Genomic DNA, 23554 nt, shown 5'->3' on the forward strand with positions numbered 1-23554 from the left:
AAACATACCTGTTCGTTTGCATATTGAGTGACTCGCGAATTTTCATATTTGAATTTTGAATTTTGACCTGTAGATTGGACGCCTGTGAAACCAATGTAATCTTTCGAACAATTTGGCCGTTGGTTGACCGCTAATTTCATCACTGCCGCCCATAGATCTAACAGTAGAGAGCTTAAGCAACTACGTTTTATCCGAAAACGGCGTCGTGAGACATCGCGGAAGACTGGGACGAGCATGACGTTCCCGCGTATATTTAAAAAAGTTAAGCAAAGTTCGTAATAGAAAGCGGCGATAGAAAGTGAACTCTTTTTCATGTCTTCATTTAAAAGAATACAAAACTTTTGTCTTGTGCTTTTTGAAGAAGGTTACATCACAGAATATGAATTGATCATATTGTACAAGGCATATAAATCAAGGAACCCAGAGCTTCCATTCAAAAATTGTGAGCCATTTTGTTTAGATAATCTAAGTGAGGATGAATGTAAAGTAGAATTCCGAGCCAACAAACACGATTTGATTTTCCTCCAACAAAATCATAGAATCTCTGAAATAGTCAAGTGTCCACAAAGGACAACATGTTCAGGACTGGAGGGGCTATGCATTCTTTTAAATCGTCTTGCTTACCCTTGTCGATTTTCAGACATGATTGGCAGATTTGGGCGACCAGTTCCTGAGTTGTGTATGATTGCAAATACCATCATTGACTTTATTTATAATTATCATAAGCAAAAAATTACAGAATGGAACCATGTTTTAAGCCCAGAAAATCTACAGGTTTATGCCAATGCCATCCATGAAAAAGGAGCACCTTATGATTTGGCATTGGCTTTATTGATGGAACGGTCAGACCAATTTCACGGCCAACAAAACATCAGCAAATTGTTTACAATGGCCATAAAAGAGTTCACTCTTTGAAGTTCCAGGGTGTGGCATTGCCAAATGGTTTGATTGCACATATTTTTGGTCCAGTTGGTATGCTTATATTATTTAAATGAAAATATTATTGTACACACTATATTGTAGAAGCAAAAACAGTATATAACTCAGGCAAATACTTTCTATATTACAGAAGGAAAAAAAAGATGCTGGTATGTTGGCTGACTCAAACTTCCTTCAAGACCTGGAACAAAATGCTTTTTCTGTGGATGGGAGACCATTTTGCATATATGGGGATCCTGCTTATCCACAGAGGATTCATCTACAAGCTCCTTTTCGGCATGGGGTAATCACAGACAGAATGAAAGAATTCAACAGGCAAATGAGTTCAGTTAGAGTGTCTGTGGAATGGTTATTTGGAGATGCTATCAACTCATTCCGTTCATGGACTTCAAAAAAAACCTCAAAATAGGTCTAAGTAGTGTTGGGAAAGCATATATTGTCTGTGCATTATTAAGAAATTCACTAACTTGTATGTATAACATCCAGGTTTTTATCAGTTAGACCTCTAGCCTTGGAGAATTACTTTATAACTAATTAATGAATGCCAAAATGACTCATTAAACACACAAACAATTAGCAAGTATGTACCATGTTATGTAAATACTGACAAGTGTAAGTGAGAAAGTTATTATAGTTCAAATAACAAAACATTAAAAGTTCATAGTTACACAGATTGCTAAAACACAACAGTTAAGAATTCTTTCCTTGTAAGTGACAACACAATCTTACTTGGTTGTGAACCTCTGAATAATGTCAAGAAATGCTGTTGACAATTGCTGTTGCTGCTGAAGAAGTAAAGCTTGGCTCTCCATTTTTAGATTTTGTTGTTGCATCATTTTTAAGACTTCTGTTTGTTGTGTAGCTGCTTGGGTACTGAATCGATTTTGTATTTCTTGCTCATTTCGCTTTACTTCTAGTTCTGCACGACGGATTTCAATTTCCTTGCTTGATCTTTCTCTCAAATATTTGACTAATTCACAACTTCCGCGGCGTACTATCCTAAGCTTAACATCTGAGTTTTGCCTATCAGATTTTTTCTTGTTTGTTTCACCCATTCGTTCCAAGGCTGTCATCCTTATATCAATAGCATTTTCTCAAGGAGCTGTCCTCTTTTTGGCACAACTCTTCATTCAAACTTTCTTTCTCCGACAGTTCATCGACATCAATGCCACTTGCCCTTTCTTTTTCGCGCATCTTCTGCTTGAACTTAGCTTTTAAAAAATTCCAACGGTATCGAACACTTCTCTTGTCTTTAAAGTAGACTGGCGCTTCGGTTTTATTTAAGTTTTCAACAATAGAATCCCATCCTAATCCCCGATTGGGGCTTCCCTTTTGTATTGAAACAGATCACTAACCCTCATTTCTCTCATCAACAATAAATCGTGCTCATATGTCCACTACATTTTCTTTGAATTGCCAGCCATATTAATTTTAGAGAGGTTTAGAAGCTACCTTCAAACAAGTATTTGCACGTCGGCGCGGAGGCCCGACGGCGTAAACAAAATACATAAAACGCAGAACGGAAATAAAAACAACTTCCTCTTGCCGTTGCCGTCCAGTAAAACTTAGTTGCTTAAGCTCTCTAGTTAAACCTTGACAACCGATCAAATACACAGTTTCCACGCGAGTTTTCACCCAAAAAGTCGGCCCGAGCATACAATAATCAGCCGACTGCATCTACGTGCCATACCTCTACTACCGGACGTTTCGCCTGTCTGTCCAACGATTGACAGATCTGACGGTAGCACACACTAGAACTGTTCCTATATCCCTTCCGCAGAGTCTGTATCGGCGAATTAGCACAACGACCGCCTTTTACCGATATATTCCACATAATATAAAGTACATATCCGCTCGCGACTAAATTCCCGTTCCGTGGTTTGTTTACATTCACATCGGACACCCTCGCCGATTTCTAGCCGTGTAGTGAACTTATTCTCCCTATTCCATCGAATATTCGTGCCAGAGCGTGTACTCAACAGCTACTATCGACCGCTAGCTGCTGCTCGTACAGAAATCAATAATATTTCGCACACTAATCTTAGTCGTTTCAATCATATTATCGCTCGGCAACTCAGGCTTGTCGCGCAAGGTTCGTATACTCTTCCACCGCTGGCGCTCGAAACACGTTCTACACTCGAACATATCAGCTGGTAAGCTTTTACTGGTGTTCATACGCGCTATTACAGTGTTTTTGATCCCTTTTTAACCTGATATCTACCGATTCTGTACGGCGACGAAGTTACATTGCATTAAATATTCCGTGAATGATTGACATTAGAACTAATTAAGCCAACTTAGAAGTTTTTCAACGCTTGCTCCCTATTTTCGCGCGTTTTTTGGCAAGTAACGTTAACAGAGCCTATTTTGGCAATCATTTCACAATTTTTCTTGGTTTTTCTTGGTTTGTTGGAAATAAATCCTAGCCCACTAACCTACTTACCAGTTATAAAAAATAGTTTTCTTACTCGGGTAGGAATGGAAATTACTGATCAATCAGGAAATGAAATCGATTTGAATGGTGAGCAAGTTACTTACACTTTAAACCTTCTCCCGAAAATGTAATTATACATGCTCATGAGTGGATTCAATTCAAAGCCTTTTATTACTATAAAGGCTCATTTTTTATATGAATACTTAATAATGATAATTCAAGCAAGTAAACATGGTATAGTTCGTCGGAAATTCGTCGGGGGGTCATTAATTGGAAACCTCGTGGGCCTTGCTGGTAAAGCAAAGGGTGCGCTATTTAGTGCAGGGAAGTCCGCAGCTGCAGCCTTAGGATCTCGCATAGGTACGTTTGCTCCAAAAATCAAGAATGTGGCTGTGGCGGATGGTAATAAGGCAATTCGTGACACATCTACAGCAGCCAAAGAGGCTGTTATACTGACTGCAAAGAGCAGTTCTCGCCTAAAAAAAAATCAGTCTTGTTGCCGATCTCGCTCGCGGGGATGTTAAAGGCGTGGCTAGAAAAGCTAAATCCTGTGCATCTGCAGTGGCTCGTGCTGGGGCTGAAGCTGGTATTAGTACTGCAAAAATGCGCGCAAAAAGCACTCGCAGCGCCTTAATGAAAGAAGCTAGTTCTAAACTTAATGAGCTGGTTGGGACTTCTGAAGCTAGAAAAGCGCTAGTATCGCGCGCACAAAGTCTTGCTAGACAACAGCTTACTTCTCGAATCTTAGGTATTCTAAGCAACTTAGTTTCTGGTAATGGCATGATGTATGCTTAAAAATGTCTGCGGAATTAAACTCACACTATGGCAAAAACTAGACATGATACACACCTTTATCCAACCTGCTCTCACCTTTGCCCTCCACGTTGGTGAACCGAACAAATCTTCAATGTCTACTTATCATAGAAAACTCATTGAAACCGTACAGTACATTTGTCACCTCCCACACCGTGCAACATCTCACATAATCTTTGCCTCGAAAAAGGTTGGTGGATAATTTTCCAAGACCTGTTGGAACCGTTGCTTTTGGCGCCCAGACAAATCCATCTCCATCTTTAACACAAGATTTTCTATTAGGTTCACCGACAGGGAAATTCCATCCAGACCACATTAGATATAGAACTCACTCGCTGTAGACAAGGACACGATCTGCCTGCAGATGTCTAAATATCACCTTTTAAGTGCCTCCTGCAGGCCCACATACAATACCCCTCAATGGTAAAGGTAAAGTTGCATGAACAATGATTCAGGATCCACATGCTAACAATTCACCTTGGCACTTCACCGGTCTAAATATGCGTTTCCCTGACTGGAGATTCATCCATCGTGCAAGACTCAACCAACATCATTCCAACAAATCAGAACAAGGCCCATTGGTCTAACTGTTGTGCATCTACGTGTATGTAATAACCACAAAGAAACCCTACCACATACCCTATGCCACTGTGATGCCAACACGTTAAACAGAGAACAAGGTAAACTTGAAAAGTACCAAAAAGTTGTTCACTATTATCATAAAAAACGATCCAATGTGATCTATTTGCCTTCGTTGTTGGTGCACTCTGCACTTGGCAGCTTTGCAAATGTCGAAAACCTACAAATGTCTGTTCAAGAAGCTCTGTTGTACTGACGTCATACAGGGATCCGCAGACATCTACTATAAACTACTATAAACATACAGCGTTACTACATACACTGCCTACATAATTATTCTATAATAACTGATTCTTACCCTCAGTGGGTAAACGACACATCCTATTTATTTCACCCCCCTCAATTTGTTTATACTAACTCCTCCTCCATTACCTACCCAATACTTATCTCATCTAACCCACCTTATTACATACCTTTTTTCTTGTCTTTTTTTCCTTCTCAACTCTATCAATCCTGTCATTATTATATATTTACATATTAACAGTTCTCTATATAACTTGCTTTAATAGTAACAACTACTACCTTGTAAATAATTATCTGCTTTTTCTGAATTCTACTGATCTGTTCTTATCAGCTTCATATCTGGTATGTCGGGCGATGCCCGACTCTTACATTAAACTGATTTTTGGATACCGGCCATGGGATTGCAGCTTGCTTCACCCTGGCCACGGGTTGTCTCGGTAATTGGCCACACACCTTGGCCACTCTCACCAGGGATATGGATATACTCAATATATGGAGAATACCTCATCCAAGGAATGCAGTTATACATGGTCCCGTGCAGGCGGACAGGTTGGTTCAAGATTGGATATGATCTGGATATCGTGTTCCCTGGTGCCATCTGTGTGTGATATTTCGATACTTTCATATTTTCACAGTGATCTTTCTTACTTATATCTTCTTTTCTCTTCCGGATGCACTGGAGCGTGTGAGGGGTTACTGGAAATTTGATAAAAGTCTAGTTAATAATGAAACATATGTTACACTAATCAAAAAATTTTGGACCGATTGGGAACAAGAAAAAGTTCATTACCCTTCCTTACCGGTTTGGTGGGATGTTGGTAAACAACTTATACAAGAAATGACTATAGAATTCTAGACAGAGTTGGCTTTGTCGCAACATGAACAATATGACTCCTTAAATAAACAACTTATAGATTTCATTCCTGTATTGTAAATTGTATGATGATTTCAAGCTTGTTAATCGCTCATAAGTCATTGGTTCAATGACACAAGATAAAATTAATTTTACTCTGCTTATTGCAACGTATGAAACTTCAGCAGTTCTTTCAGACTTGTCAATATCTTTCCACGCTTTAGGAAGTGTTAGTCCTTGACTCTTGTGTATTGTTAGAGCCCAAGCGAGTCTTAGAGGCAGCTGTTGCATCTCATGAAATCCAGTTTCTAATTGTGAAGAGACTGTGATTGGACATATTGGAACACAAAATGGTTTGTCTACATTGAAAGCAGGACCTCTATAGTTTTCAAACTCAATTATGACGGCAATAGGCAAGTCTGGTGGTTGATGGTTGTTGTGAAAAATAATATCAACAACTTTTCCCGTGGCTCAATTACACAGGCCTACAGTTGACCACAAATTCATGGTTAGCATAACTCTGGCACCTTTAGCCAGAAAAACAACTGGTTCTAAGCCAGACATGTCATCAGAAGGAATTTTTTTCATCATTTCTGACAAACGGCAAGCGTTAATTTGTGCAATTGGATGTTCAAGCTTTGTTAGTTGTTCGTGATTGTAACTGGCAACTTGTTCATTGCTATAGAAAAGTCTAGTAGCATCTTTGAATAATCACAAGGTTAAATAGTTGGAATGTTATTAAACAAAAAGAATGATAGCACAACGCTATAACCAACAATAACGACCTTATCTAACAACATTTGAGAAATTAACCTTCCACTCCTCTTCCCTGTGAACGATACAATAGGTTTACGATAGGTTTATCTATGATAAACCTTTCACCTTTTAACTCTGCTATACCGGTCACAAGCCCGGGACTTGTAGCGTATAAGGCCTCTCTGCTTTTGAGTAGACTTGTATCGTTTACAGGGAAGAGGAGTGGAAGGTTAATTTCTCAAATGTTGTTAGATAAGGTCGTTATTGTTTGTAGTTGTTGGTTATAGCGTTGTGCTATCATTCTTTTTTTTTCATCTTTGAATAATTGTATATTCGAGACTTTTGAAGGTTGATGGGAAAGAAGCATTTTCCAATCATCAACTGTTGAGTCACCTTTGCGAAGTCCCAACAATTACTCTCTAAAAGTGATTTGTTTAGGTGCCATACCTAGAATTTTTCAAATTCTAATTTTGTATTGGCACAATGTTAAAATAGAAAATGAAAGCGACATTTCAACTCTTCTTCGTTTGCCTTTTTCTTGAGACAGTAACTTGCGCTACAACAGTGTGTCGTTGAACCATGTTTACAAGATCTTCATAATCTGATTGTTTTTCGTATTCAAGGATATCTTTATGAGATCGCTGACATTGATGAACCTTGGGTCGTATCCAAATGTCTTCATCTGGTGAATTTGGATTGATGGTTGATAATAACCAATCCACATATTGACATACAGTCTCAGCAGCTCTGTGACCAGCTTCAATGTGCTGGTCTAGTTCTGTTGTATCAGAATAATCATTTTCCTCCTTAAACTTTTGTGTTAAGAAACCTTTTAAGGCAGTCTCAGTAAGTTGACACAAACCTTGGTCATTTTTCAGTTTAGCAGTTTCATGACAATGGATACTACCTCTACCTTGATACTTGTATCTAAACCAGTGCCATTTTGCACCAAGTGTTTCATAAAGCCAGTGTTCAATAAAGCTTTCTAATTTTGTGTAAAAAACCAATCCACAAGATAAGGATTTTTTATAATATTTTGTCGCCTTGTCTCACTGGTGGTGCGAGACCGTTTACAATCAACATTAGCATTAAATAATGCATGGAACTCTGGCCAATGCATACCAGCCAGAGAGAAAGTAAAAAATGTTGGTGATCGAACATTTGTAATAATGGCTTTTAGCTCCTCTTGAACTCTATTCCAGTAAGCATTTGAACCTGAAATATTTGCAACATATCTGCAGAGTTTAGACATAAAACTTGTTTTCTTTGAAGCATATTAAAAGCCCAATAGGAAAATCTTGGGTATACCATGATTTGCAAAATGGTATACCCATTTACCATCAATAATTTCAGCAAACTTTAAAAGATGCTTTATTCATTCTTTTAGAGGAGCTTCTCTTAAAATCTCTTGATTAGTACAATCACCTTTCCCATCGTGAAATAATGTTGGAAAAGCCATTGTGGCTAAATGTGATATATGATATTCATTTATTGGTTCACTTTCAATTGTAGGCAATAACATTGGGTCATTTGCATTAAGCTTATTTTTGACAGCTTCAACTTCCTGTTGTTGCTGTTAACCAACAGGTAAAAAACTACTCATATCTGTAGAGTCATTGTATACAATATCCTCAGAAGAATTATTAGTACAAGGACCCATATCAGGCAGTGGCAGATCCAGAGTACAACAAAATAAATTACTGCAGCACATTTTGGCATATATTTACATTTTTAAGCACCTTAGAGAGTAACCCATTCGTAAAATTATATTATTTAAAAATTACAACCAATAGTGCTTTTCTGAAAGTAATTTGAACTTAAAATTGAGGAGCTATAATTTATTTTGATCTGCCACTGATATCAGAGGAAGAGCTAATCTCAGAAGTAATATCATCATCTGTCTCCACAGTCATCAGCTCTGGCGGTGAACCATTTGCAGGCAACAAACTCAGTGCATGATCACTAATTAATATTTCAGAATAATATGGTTATTGTTATTCAACCACACTAAAGCATTGTGTACTTTTTTTTCTCACAATCACATTTTTGGTATTGTCCTTGCCTTTAACCTTGATGATAATTACAGCCAAATCTTTAGGATATCTTGGCAAAAATTTGGCAAGTTATGTGACATTTTGTGGCAAGTTGATACAATGCCCTGAATAACCTTGTTGACCACCTGGTTTAACATAAACTCTCATAATTGGCAAATGCCCAAGCAATTAACATTTCCTCAACTTGAGTTAAGTTTTGCAGTTCATTTGGGACAGATGAGGGAATCATGGAGTTTTCAAATGAGAACTTTCTAGGATACTTTTTATCTCTAGAGCAACGTGAACACACTTAAATTGATGCTGATTTAGATTTAAGGGGCCATGCCTCATGACAAATTGTACAATGACTAAAAATATATTGCACTGACTTATGAAAATTGTCCATATTAGCTTTAGCCCAAGGTTGCTCTTCCATTCCACCATACATAGTGTTGTCAAAAATAATCAAATAATCTTGTTGATTTTGTGACCATATTGTTGCCCACTTTTGTTGTGTAGACTGTCTTTCTCAAGTCTGGCTTGCCATTCTAAGTCAGTTTCGACTGACCTCTTTTGTCGTTTAAACAGTCTATCTTTCTCAAGTCTATTCTGTTTAGCAAGAGTCAGTTTCCTCTGACCGCTTTCTTTTCATGAAATCATTCACTTTCTATGTCTGATTTGTTGCTTACAGTCAGTTTCATTACCTGTTATAGGCTTTACATTAGTTTTTTTAACATGAATAGGTACTATTTGAAACACATTAACATGTTAGTTATTTGTAAGAGAACACAAAAATTGCTCTAACTCCAGAATACATGTAAATTCTAGGACAACTGCAGTGCCATTAGGATCTGGCATTCCATTAAAGACTCTGCCATGAGAATCAAATAAGTAAAAATAGTTTGATTGCTTTATTATTGCCATCATATAGTCTTCTAATATTAATATAGCATAGCTATGCTTGATGAATGTATTGGAAAGTGCCAAACGAATTTCATAGTAGTGAGACTCAATTTCACCATCAGTTATTACATGACCTTGAAGCTCGTGTTCATAATTTATAACCCAAATCAGTTTATCAACAAGTTCCACCATAATAGGTACTTTGTTTTTTTAACCCCATCCTTAGCTCAATATTTTGTGCAACAACAGGAAGTTCTGGGTTATTGGACGTCTTGATTGGCCCTACCTCAATAGGTAGTTCAGTGTTGTTTTGTGCCTTAATAGGCCCTACCTCAGTAGGTAGTTGAGTATTATTTTGTGCCTTAATAGGCCCTACCTCAATAGGTAGTTGAGTGTTATTTTGTGGAGGGTCAACCATTATGGATAATTAAACGTAATTATGCACCTTAACAGGCTCTTCCACGACGGGTAGTTTATTATTGTTTTCATTGATGGATTGATTCCTTTCTGTTACCAAAATGGATAATCCAATTTGGCAAGAAAACATGCTCCCCACACATGCCGCACTAACAATTCTAGGTAAGTCAACCACAGACAAAAATTCGACACCAGGGTCCAAAATGTTAGGAATGACGATACATTACATATGTATTAAACAAAGTATTATACATCTGATCATAGTGCTAGTCACATGATCTAGTAAGCACTACTTATTGTATGCTAATTTAAAAATTTTCTCACTTTAACTTGTGTTCTGCTCGACACCGCATGGCTTAAATTAAAGCCCTTTTATGTAACTAAAACTATTAAATATATGTCGTTTTGCTTGTGCTTTAACAATAAATTAACAGGTTATGGGCCCAGGACACTCGAAGATCTGCCTGAAGCACAACTGTGTGAGTTTAACGAAACATTGATAATATTTATATGAATTTAAGTATGGCGACGTCAACGGATTTTTCGAATTTTTCGATGAAAATCCCGAAGTTGAATGGAGCAAACTACCGAGATTGGGCGTTCAATATGCGTCTTTATCTTGAGAGCATGGATTTGTTTGGTCATGTCGACGGATCGGCTGAAACGCCGACTGAGGATGCGACGGCACAAGTAAGACAAGGGCTTAAGATAGCGTCGAAGAAAGCGTGGACGTATATCTGCTTGTCGGTGGAACCTGAACAACAAATTCACATAAGAGAAACGCATACTGCAAGGGAAGCCTGGGATGCGCTGAAAAACCAATTCGCTAGAGTCTCCATATTGCAAATAGTGCGATTACGCCAGCAGTACTATTCATGTCGATTCAAGAACGGGAATAATATGTTGGATCATATTAATAACATGAAGTCTTTATACGACCAGCTGAGAGAAATGGGAATTCAGGAAGATGACAAAGAACTAGCAATGACCTTACTCTCGAGTTTACCTGATGAGTACAAACCTCTGATTACCGCATTAGATGCTGTTGGGGAAGATAGCTTAACGTTTGAAAAAGTCAAAGGCATGTTGTTGAATGATGTGGACAGAATGGGTGATGAAAAGAAGTATGAGGATGCCTATTCCGTTCAAAGAGGTAGATTTAACAATGACAAGTTAACTCATGGAAAAGGGAAAGAACGAAGGGATTATAGGAAACAATTTCAAGGAGTTTGTCACAATTGCAAGAAAAAGGGACACTTTGCTAGAGACTGTCCAGAACGTTATAAAAGAAGGAATAAGCAACAACATGGTGATCAAAATAAGGGATCCGTCCATTGTGCAGAGAAAGATGAAGCTGATCTTGATCAAGAAGCTTTAATTACATCCAACTGTGGAGATAATGTCCACTGGATTGTAGACTCTGGGGCTACTCAGCACATGACATACCAAAAGAACTGTCTATATGATTATGTGGATTTCAAGAAACCATGCATTGTAAACCTAGGTGATGATCGAACCATATCAGCGTATGGAAAAGGATCATACAATATTTTGGCAGATATCAATGGTGGTACCCAAAATATTAGTCTTCGTGAAGTACTGTATCTTCCAGAATTAGGAAAAAACTTGTTATCTGTAAGAGCAATGACAAGATTGGGCCTCAATAAAGTTTCAAGGAGATGAATGCTTAATCTCAAGAAATGGAAAGTTATTGGCAAAAGGTGAGATATATGGAAAATTATTTGTGTTAAAAACTATCGGTGATGAGCAAGTCAATGTTGCGAAGAAAATGTCTCAGGGAGAATTATGGCATTGTCGGTTTGGGCATTTGGGATATGATAACATTTGAAACTTGCTAAAGGTAATATGGTTAAAGGAATGAATAATTTTCAAGAAGATGAAATCAAGTCTGTGTGTGAATCATGTATTATGGGGAAACAACATAGGACTCCTATCCAAAGAACGTCCCTCACCGAGCAGAGAAGTCATTCGAAATTGTTCACAGTGATGTGTGTGGTCCAATGGAGATACCATCTCTTGGAAAATCTTTATATTTTGTCACATTTATTGATGACCTTTCCGATATACACAAGTATATTTCATCAAACAGAAAAACCAAGTCCTGGAAAAGTTCAAGGAATTTGTAAACTATGCTGAGAATTCTGGAAAGAAGGTGAATATCTTGCACACTGACAATGGAGGTGAATACTGCTCTAAAGAATTCAATTCATACTTGAAAGAAAAAGGCATAACACATCAAACCACTGTCCCCCACAATCCAGCACAAAACGGAGTGGCTGAATGGATGAACAGGACACTATTAGAAACTGCTCGATCGATGATGGCTCATGCAGCCATTCCCACTGAATTCTGGGCTGAGGATGTGAGTACAGCAACCTATATAAGAAACTGAAGTCCTACTGCTGTGATAGAGGTAACACCATTTGAATGTTTCTTTGGATATAAGCCAGATGTGTCAAGCATGAAGGTATTCGGTTGCTTAGCTTATGCCCATATTCCTAAAAGCAAACGGAAGAAATTAGATGCTAAATCCTCAAAATGCATATTTGTGGGTTACCCTGAAGGTACAAAAGGATTCAAATTGTACAATCCAGAAACAAAGTCATTCACCAAGAGCTGAGGTGTAATTTTTGATGAATGGAAGTTTTACAACTTTGACAATAAAAATTCAAACACTACTAATACATTTGAGATGCAGACACCTTTTATGCAAACAGATGATGATAACAAAGAAAATGATGATCGTGCTGTAAGAGAAGATAATATTTTTAATCCTGAACCTAATAATCCAGTGGGAGAAACTTATGAAGAAACTTTTATGCAACAAGTTAAGAATCTGAATTCGCGAAGAGAACGAAGACCCCCTGTTAGATACCCTGATGAAGAGGTATATGTTGCAGATGATCTCACTGCAGATAATAACGAACCCAGGAACATTAATGAAGCATGGTCATGTGATCAGAAAAAGGAATGGATTGAAGCCACTGATGCTGAGTATATTTCACTGATGGAGAATAAAACGTGGGAGCTGGTAGCTTTACCCAGTGGAAAGAATATAGTTGGAAGTAAATGGGTTTTCAAGGTCAAGCGGAATGCTGATGGATCGATTGAGAAATTCAAAGCGTCTGGTAGCCCAAGGATACTGCAAGCTGCGGGAGTTGATTTCCAGGAGGTATTCTCGCCTGTGATACGCAACACTTCAATGAGGTCTTTACTTGCTCTGGCTAACTCTCTGGATTGGGAAGTTCATCAGATGGACGTAAAGTCAGCGTTTCTACAAGGAGATCTTAATGAAGAGATTTACATGCGTCAGCCAGATAGGTATGTTGATAAAGGTAATCCTAATCATGTATGCAAACTGAAAAAGAGCTTGTATGGCTTAAAACAAGCAGCTCGATGCTGGAATTCCTCAATAGATCATTACTTGAAGACAAGTGGGTACAAACAAGCCGATTCAGACCAATGTTTGTATATGAAATCGATCAAAGCAAAGGATGGGAGAATCAATTTTGTCATCCTGTCCATTCATGTAGATGATATTTTACTTTTCTCTAACAATATCGATATGTTAAATAAAGAAAAGTTATTAATTGGCAAACGATTTAAAGTTCAAGACTTGGGTGAAGTGAACTATGTTCTCGGCATGGTAGTTAAACGTGACCGGAAGTCAAGAAAGCTGACCATTAGCCAACCAAAATATCTTGAAGGTATTCTCAAGAGATTTCAAATGGAAAATTGTAAACCCGTCAGTACACCAATGGAAGCAGGAAAACAGTTTTGTGCATTATCCGAAGATGAAAAGCCCATTAATGTTCAAGAGTACCAAAAGATGATTGGATGCCTTACATATGTTTCTACTGCAACACGTCCCGATTTAGCAAATGCAGTTGGAATTCTGGCAAGATACATGTCTAGACCTGGAATGGAACATTTCAAAGGAGTAAAAAGAGTTTAAAGATATATTAAAGGGACTATTAATCATGGTCTAGTATTTAAAGCTAATGAAGAAAAGCAAATGATCATTGGATATTCTGATGCTGATTGGGAAACGATTTGGATACTAGAAGATCAATATCTGGGTATGTGTTTCAAGTCAAAGGAAGTACGGTAAGTTGGTGTAGCAAAAGGCAAACATGTATTGCAAAGTCTTCTACCAAAGCTGAATACGTCGCACTAAGTTTAGCTACACAAGAAATTGTAGGGTTGAAGAAGCTCCTACAAGATGTGAATGTAAGATCAGAAAAATCATTGGTTATTTATGAAGATAACCAAGGAGCTATTGAACTATCAAAGAATGCTAAGTTTCATAACCGCACCAAACATATTGACATTGCATTTCACTTTATTTGAGAGAAAGTTGGGAATGGGTCAATTGATGTGAAGTACTGCCCTACAGATCAAATGTTAGCCGACATAATGACCAAAAGTCTATCCAAGGAAAAATTTATAAAATTCAGAGAACAATTGTGAGTTTCTGAAATCAATTAACTTTAGTCTTGTTTAATAATGATATCCTCAAGTGGGAGTGTTAGGAATGACGATACATTACATATGTCGTTTCGCTTGTGCTTTAACAATAAATTTGACACCAGGGTCCAAAACTATTGAACGGCTATTCAAAGCTTTTTTATACAATTTGTCTCCTTGCAATAAGACATTATCTAATGTTGATTTAGACCACTCTGCAGTTAGAATATTTTCAGCAGTTAAAACTGCCGATAAACTCATGAAAGCACATTGAACGCCTTGATGTAAATTACCATCAATGAATAAATGTGTCATTCTATTCACTTTTTTGCTTATGAAACGTTTTCTCAACTTCTTCATGTGTTTAATCTTACGATATTCAAATTCAAAAATCAATCCCCCTGTTTTCCTCATGGAGCCTGGGAACGGAAGTGGAAAATCTTTCATTTCTCAATATATTTTTTTGGCCAATTGGCAATTGCAACGCATGCAATGCTGGTCATTCATAAAATTTTATAATATTAGGATGGATGCCACCGCAAATGAAGGTACAGTAGCTAATTATATTTGTAATTATTAAACAGTTTTGAGTTTTAACTCCATATTTTCATATAGAAAATAAAGAAGGCAAAGACTTGTTGGGTTATGTTCATACTGTGTTGTCTGTGAAACAGAGCAATCAAACCTCCTATTTTAAAGCTCAACTACAAACATCGCCACAGAAGATTGTTCGTATTGTTTCATTCTCTCCTAAAAAAAAGATCCAAATTCTGGAAACACCAGGATGCAAAATCTGCAGTAAAGATTTCAAACTTCAAGCTGAGCACGAAAAAAGGTTCAAATGATGTGGTCATTAACAACAACACCTCCATTGAATCAGTTCAGGCATTAAACTTTGCACATCAAGAGCTATCTACACCAAACATGTCCACTATATCTTCAGTGCAAAAGTATCTTTAGAACAACTTGTTAGTGTCCATGCTAAAGTTATGAAGTTTTCAGCAGTGAAAAGCCTTTAAACAACTCAAGGTTCTTTGAAGAAGCAAGAAGCTGTTATTGTTGATGAAACAAGCTCAATCAAGTTGGTGTTATGGGAAAATTGTGTTTATTGTCTAGAAGAAGGGAAAACTTACAACTTGAATAACCTTCTCTAACATACTCCTAAGACTGGAGAGTTCACTTTTACAATTGCAGAAGATCTTCAACAGGTTGCAGCCACTGATGATATTAAATTTGAAACTATTCGTACAATAACAGCAACTATTGTTGGTGTTAGCAATGTGACCAAGTCTATGGGTTGTGTGGTATGTAAAGCTAAAGTAGAAGTAAAAGATGGGATGATTGGTGTTTGCAGCAGCTGCAAAGTAAAGCAGAAGACCATGGCATGTAAAGTCAGTTGGTTTGGAAGTATAATTGTCCAAAGTGAGGATAACTGTTCAAATATCCGTCTTGCCATGTTCAACTCTCAGATTGTAAAGTTTCTAAATGTGTTAAGGTCCTCCATCAATCTTGCTATGGCTTCTACCGAAGATCTATCAGATGAAATACTACTCATTAATGATACTTTAAGCATAACATATGATTCTGTAAAAAGCCAACTGGTTGATGTAAACATTGTGGACATTTGAACAGATTTTAACCCTGAAAGGTTTTTTGACTTTGAAAAAACATATGGTTCCTGTTGAAAATGTTTCATATTTGTCAAAAGCGTAAAGTTTAGTTTGTTTAAAAATTTTAAAACAATTCACGATTCTGATTTTGTTCTTTAGGTTGAAATAAAACCACAGCATGATTTCTTGTTTGATTTGTGTCACTTTCTTAAGACTGCTTTTTTGTGAAGCTCATTAGCCTTATTAATTGCAACCTGAGAGGTAACTTAGTCGAATGCAAATCAATTTTTTGCAATAAAACCAATACAATATGATCACAGATCTAATAATACACTAGATAGTGCAACTGACATAAAAGTTGAAGCCGGGCAAATTTACTTCCGGAGCCCCAAAGTTGTGAGAATCAATATGGCGTTGTATTAGAAAATATGTGGTCCAAGTTATTATCTCGCAATTATTAGCAAATCGCGGAGGTTGCATCAACTTTTTTGCACTATTTATGAAATAAATCATTGTGACTATAGTTTGTAAGAAAAAAATTGCAGAATACGCCAATAAATCGCCGTAAAATTGATTTCAAGTGTAGCTCGATTTGAAAGCATCAGCAGCGACTAAGGCTTAAGTACTGGAATTTACACATCTAAATATCGTATCACAGCACAATCTGCGATAGTGTGGCTTAGTTCGTGTGGCAAATACAGCGTTATCATACTCGATCTAAGGATGTATTGTAATAGAACAGGCATATTACAAAAATCAGTCAGAAATTGACACATGTTACGAGCACAAATTAAATATTTTGCTCAGAATAAATAAATTAGGTTTGATATTTTCAATAACAAGAATGTGTAGAAAGTTTTATATGCATATACATGCCTGAATGGTAAAAAAGACAGTAAAAATGTTGAAAACAGTAGCATAACATCACCATAACAGTACATTAAGCACTGTGGGCAGTGGCCATATAACCCACTGGTTTAGACTATGTCAATACATTGTTTATATATATGTGTAAAACACAGTCAAGACTACAAGTCTGGTGACTCTTCTTGCTTTAACAAGTAAATATTTTCCCCGTGTTGGACAGAGTGTATTGTATCAACCTGTGGTATCAACAGTTTCACAAGTGACCTGCATTTTATACTTCACAAAAATTTGGTGTAGCAGAGGTAGACTCATAATATAAAACAAATTCGAAGAAGGAAGACAGACTCTATGACATAGACAAGCAAGACAAGCAAGACATAGACAAGACATAGACAAGCAAGACATAGACTCTTCGAGGTAGACTCTTCACATTCTTTCTGTAAATAATTTCTGAACGTATTAATTACTCACATCTTGACATAGCTATATTCGTTTGCCGACCAGAAACACCAGAAAAATGCATTTCTGGTACAATAATCCAGTGCAATATTTAATTATGTACAGTGAACAATATACTTTATATAAATCGTGAAAAATCTTTCAAACTGTTATCTCCAACTCGTTTTACTTAACAATAAATATCGGAAGATAATTCTACGACGTTCGATTGAACATTTTGTGGCAGATTGTGCTGTGATACGATATTTAGATGTGCAAATTCCAGTACCTTAAGCCTTCGTTGCTCCTGATGCTTTCAAATCGAGCTACACTTGAAATCAATTTTACGGCGATGTATTGGCGTTTTCTGCTATCTTTTTCTTGAAAAACTATGGTCACATTGATTTTTTTCATTAATAGAGTAAACCAGTTTATGTAACCGTCGTGACTTGCAAGTAATTGCAAGATTTCAGCTTTGACCAGATATTTTCTAATACAACGCCATATTGATTCTCACTACTTTGGGGCTCCGAAGTAAATTTGCCCGGCTTCAACCACCACTTATGAAATGTAAGCCGTTGCACTATCTAGTGTATTATTAGATCTGTGAATATGATGCATGGTTTACTCGCCATGTTTAATTGTTGCATTCCAATTTCTATCCATTCGGCGTGCACAAACGACGCACTGTTCACCTTATATGGAGGTGAGTGCTTCAATGTTCAATCGATTCTCGTCAGTCAGACGTTTTCATCATAAAATTAAAAGATAAATTCCTTGCCATTTTGAAAGAAAACATTTTTTTGGTAAATACTATACCTCCAAGATTTTTTGAAAAGGTTTGTGAAGAATCCAACACTTATTTAACTCAACTGATAAATTGAATGCGTGTTTACTTCCGTACGAACAAACAATGGTGACAAGATATACTATACAATAACTATATTTTTGGGCCAATAGCCCGTGAATTTTTGTTTCTAATAAAAATGCATATACAATAACATTTTAGCAATACGCTCCGAACTGTTTTGGTAATTTTACCGAATGGTAAATCAAGTTTCTTGCTTTGTTTGCCTTGCCAGGTATAACCTAGAAAGCTTTACTCCAGTATAACAACTTGAGCAGTTTAGAACTATTCATTGTTTGCAAATAGAGAGTGCATTCCAAAAAACTTCACAGCATTCGGAGGCTTCTCCAGGTTATATAGTTTTTTACGTCCCCCCTCATTCCGTAAAAATCCCCCCGGGAAATGTTGACAGACAGACACAAATCGAGATTTCACATCTATATAGGTCGCGCGGAGGAATAGGCCGAACCATGTCAAGAATAGTGAACAATATGACTCCCTAAATAAACAACTTATAGATTTCAATATTCGCAGTAATGCTGGCAAGGATGTTTCAATGCAGATTAAACAAGTGGAAGACTCACTATACGACCATCACCTCCGAAAGGCCGCCGGAGCACGTTTGATTGCAAGAGAACTTTTGGGCAGAGGAAGGTGAAGTTTCTTCAAAGTACTTCTTTCAATGAGAGAAAGCACATACTAATTTGATGACTGGCATAAAGGATGCACAAGGCCTTATAAATAGAACTTTGACCCAAATGCTTTATATTTGGATGGTCTTCTATACAACGCTGTTCACGGCAACCTACCTCGATGCTGCTGAACAGTCTTTCTTTCCTGACAAGATGTTCTTAAAACTATCTGATTCAGATGCAGCCGTTTGCGAGGGAGAAATCACCTTGGAGGAATGCACTGTGGCATTAAATTCCTTTTCCAGCAACAAATCACTGGGTTGGATGACCTCACATATGATTTTTATAACTCTTTTTGGGATTGTATGGGCCCCGATTTGGTGTCTGTATTTAATGAATCTTTTAATCAGGGCAAAATGTCCTTATTACAACGTACGGGAGCCATCATACTATTATATAAAAAGGACGGCAAATTAGAAGCCAAGAATTGGCATCCCATAACCTTACTTTGCAACGATTATAAGATCCTTGCAAAAGTTCTTACTGGCTGCTTGGCCAAAGTCATTCATTTAGTTATATCCCCATGCCAAACGTGTGGCGTTGTGGGTAGGTTTTCCGGCAAAGTGGTGTGATTGATCCAAGATAGTTTGGACTATGCAAACTCCTTTGATTTAGGGGGAACTTTAATATCTTTGGATCAAGAAAAGGCATTTGATAGAGTAGACTGGCATTTTTTACATCAGGTTCATTCCAACATGAACTTTGGGCCGTCATTTCGGAAATGGGTCCAACTACTCTATACAACTTTATATTCACGAATTTTAATTAACAGTACTCTCGGGGGTCCCCTTTCCATTTCTCGAGGAGTGCGGCAGGGTTGTCCTCTTTTTATCCTTCTCTACGTTCTGGCAGCTGAACCTCTTTCCCGTGCCATACAAGAGTCATCTGAAATCGATGGTTTTCCATTATCTAATGGAGAACGAGTTAAGATCCTCCAATACGCCGATGATACACCATGCTTTGTAGTGACTGAATCGTGCCTTTATGCTATAATAAAACTGTTTGAAAAATATTCCAAGGCCACCGGTGCTGAACTTAAAGTTGACAAGACAGAAGGACTCTTTTTTGGCTCATGGAAATCCCATACAGACTTACCAGTTCAATTGAAATGGTCGTCAGAGTATTTAACTATCCTGGGACGTCGTGTTGGCAATTGTATATTACCGGATTGGGACACACTTGTCGACAAATTCAAAATAAAAATAACATCTTGGTCTTAATATACCCTTTCCCTACAAAGACGAACTCTCCGTGCCAACTCTTTGGGCCTCAGCACTTTTAGGTATCACGCTACGGTTTTTCATATGCCAAAAACAGTCGTTCACACAGTAAATGAAATATTGTTCCCCTTAATATGGAGAAAAAATAAAGAACGTATCGCACGCAGCTCTGCCGCTGCTCGTTGTCTTCGGGGGGGAGGGGGTGGGGTGGGTTGGGCATGGTGCATGTTGGCACTAAAATCTTTTCTTTGAGAGCAATTTGCCTTTGACGTCTTTTGCTTTCACAATACCTTGGCCTTCCTTGTTCTCCTTTCATATACGTCAAAACTTTAAACAAGATCTTGACACTTTCTTCTCTCGCGACACCATTCCTCCCTATTTAATAAAGAAACTGCCCAAATTCTATCAATCCATGGTACACACGTGGATGCAACTGAAAGGAAGACAAGAAGATAATTCGTGGTTGGTGGGCAACAATGACACCCCTCCCATTCCACTGGCAGAACTCACTACCAGACACACATATTCCATACTGCTGGAAAGAACTTTGGCACCTCGTAAAGCTATAGAAAAATTTGAAACCATGCAGATTAACTTCCACTGGCCATCTGTGTGGCGTTCGCTTCAACTATGGCAATTCGTTCGATCAGTAGCTAACACTAATTATTATAACTTTCATGGCCACCTTGCCACCACGGACCGCTTGCTTTGTTTTGGTATGAAAGTCGAAGAGTAATGTTTTTGTGGAAAGCAAGAAACTGCTATTCATCTTTTTGCCATTGTCCGATTGCTAAGACTGTCTGGGAGTGGACCACCACTTATCTCATGTTGTTGGAACTTCCCACCCCATTGAGTATATCACATCATTTTCGGATTTTCGGAGGGAACAAAGACCTCGGCGGCTGTGAATGCCTTCTTTGGCATTGTCCGACACCATCTTTGGCTTCACCGCAGTCGATGTCATTTCAACGGTCTCTCTCCAGATGCCTCCTCCGTATTATGGATGGCGAAGTCAACGTTTCGATTTGCGGTGAAAATCGCGCACTGTCGCAGTCCTATGACAAAGTTGGAAGATGAATGGTTACTTTGTGGTCTGGTTGGACCCATTGCGAAGGACAACACCATATGCTTTTCAGCAGAAATAATGTCTTGAACGTTAGTAATTTGTGGGATGGGTGCCAAAGGGGGTCGCCTTGAGTGGTTGTACTGCCGGATAGCCCATTCCGTTGTACGTCGTTTAGATTGCGAAAAGGCAGCGTGCTGTCCTTTACAATCTCTTGTCTCGTGGTTTTAGTTTGTTTTGTCATCGTTCTGGTGTGGTGAGGGTCCCCTTTATTGGAAGTACTGTCATTTGTGCTAGAACTTAGCATCGTAGAGATCCTAGATCTTTCCAATTATGTTCTCTGTTGGTTTTGTCGAAGGGGGAGAGGCATATAACCTCTGTCGATCTGCGTCGCTTGTAGCGGCCTCCCTGAGTGTTCCGGTCTTGCACATATGGGTTTGTTGTCATTGCACACCCCGACTTCGTAACCTAAATGGTCCCCACCCAAAACAAGGTCAAGTGTAGAACGCCGGTTCCACCTTTTTTTGCCCTCTGTTTCTATAAAATTTTCACAGTAAAATTTTGTTATTAATTTTGGTATCAAAATACTGATAAAGTTCTGATCTTTCTTTATATCTTATTGATTTTTCATATAGATAACGTTTCATCAAAGAAATTTCGGCTTTTATCGCGAAGTTTGCATTGACTGCTGATTATAATTAAATTCAATCGACGGGAACTATTACACTCAAAGTTTCTGGAGTTTTTCTAAAGTTCTGCCACTTGAAATTTATATAAGAAGATCGCTGGGTAACTTCTAAACATTTTTGGAAAGTTTGGAAACTATATATGTGCTATACTTTTGGAGAATCATCGAATTTCTATATGTTGCATGAGTACACTATCTCAACATCAGAATATATAATATCGTGGGTTATAAACGAAATCACCGTTTTCCCCAAGATCTATTTGAATTTATACAATTCTTTCTTTATCTACTGTTATATCATTATCATATCTATGATTAAGATCTTCTTGTAAGTATAAAAACGAAGAATTATCATCGTTTCATAGAGGAATTGAAAGGAAAAGTCTGTTGCAGTTTGTATATCGGTTGCTACAGTTACGATTTTTAAAACTCTAAATGTGCATATATTCGATACAATTATTGTCAGAGAATTCCCCATTTTATTTAACATCAATTTACTGGTTTATCTCCGTTGCAATCGTTCTATTAATCTCCAGTATATGCAGCCACCTTGATAATATGAACTTTCAGTGCAATCAGTGTGATTATACCACAATAAACCAACACAGATTGGGAGTCCACATTGTTAAAAAGCATGATCCAGTCATTCCATCTGATTGCAACTCAGTATCAATCGTCAGAACCTTCCCCGAACGAAAACAATTCCACTGTTGCCTATGTGATACTTTCATAGGTTCTTGTAATAACCTAACGCGACATTTCAAGTCAAAACACGCTCACATCAACATCGACGCCTCAGCAATGTGCATCATCTGTAATAAATACTTTCCAACAGCAAAAGGGAGCATTAAATCTGCTATGATGTTTGGTAGCTGTGTTTGGTCAAATACAACAAAAGATAACTTGGATCAAATTACAAAATTACAACAGAGAGCAGCTCGCGTAATTCTAGATGCCTCAACACGCGATAGAAGTATTCCACTCTTTTCCAAATTGGGCTGGATACCTTTTAGTAAGGAAGTGGAAATTAGAAAGGCCATGATTTGTCATAAACGTTTCTATGGTAACTGTCCATCTTATATTATTGATATTCTACCAACAAATGCCAGTCGCCACAATGGAAATACTCGTTATAAAGACTTAACTATTTGTTTACCCAAAACGAAGAGACAAAATGATGGTGGGCGATCTTTTGCTGCTACTGCAAGTCTATTTTGGAACAGTCTACCTCTTACTATGCGTAAACTTTCATCAGCTACACTTTTAAAAAGAAACTTTATGATAAAGCTAATTCAGATATGCTCATAGAATAATTTATTATTTAGTTTTTTAGTATTTTTAGTCTTGTGTAATTCTGGTTTTTAAATTGTAATTAATCTCGTAGTTTGTTAGTTTGAGGGCCACAAGTTTTTCACACATGTTGTGTCACGTGTTACCCTCTTTTAATAAAGTTTAATCAATCAATCAATCAAAAAAGGTGCAGGTGCCCATTGCAAGAGAGAACACAATATTGGTTCCAAAGATAAATATACCAATACATCCACACCTGTATACTCATACGTAAACCAAAGGACAAAACACCACAAAACAAAAAACACATCAAAACAAAAC

General features: G+C 37.6%; 1 long non-coding RNA gene, 1 other non-coding gene and 1 pseudogene across 2 annotated transcripts; 2 read left to right on the forward strand and 1 right to left on the reverse strand.

Annotated features, from left to right (window-relative positions):
- Nucleotides 1-5354: 5354 nt before the first annotated feature.
- On the forward strand, nucleotides 5355-5539 carry LOC124450147. The gene has a single exon (XR_006949883.1). It is a non-coding gene; the product is annotated as a U2 spliceosomal RNA (small nuclear RNA).
- Nucleotides 5540-5963: 424 nt separating this feature from the next.
- On the reverse strand, nucleotides 5964-6512 carry LOC124449174 (annotated as a pseudogene).
- A 10721-nt stretch (nucleotides 6513-17233) lies between these two features.
- On the forward strand, nucleotides 17234-23419 carry LOC124448811. The gene is made up of 3 exons (XR_006949261.1): nucleotides 17234-17245; nucleotides 17293-17297; nucleotides 23053-23419. It is a non-coding gene; the product is annotated as an uncharacterized LOC124448811 (long non-coding RNA).
- Nucleotides 23420-23554: the final 135 nt, after the last annotated feature.

Source organism: Xenia sp. Carnegie-2017, unplaced genomic scaffold (assembly GCF_021976095.1).
Source record: "Xenia sp. Carnegie-2017 unplaced genomic scaffold, XeniaSp_v1 HiC_scaffold_23, whole genome shotgun sequence".
In the NCBI taxonomy this organism is placed as follows: Eukaryota; Metazoa; Cnidaria; class Anthozoa; order Malacalcyonacea; family Xeniidae; genus Xenia; species Xenia sp. Carnegie-2017.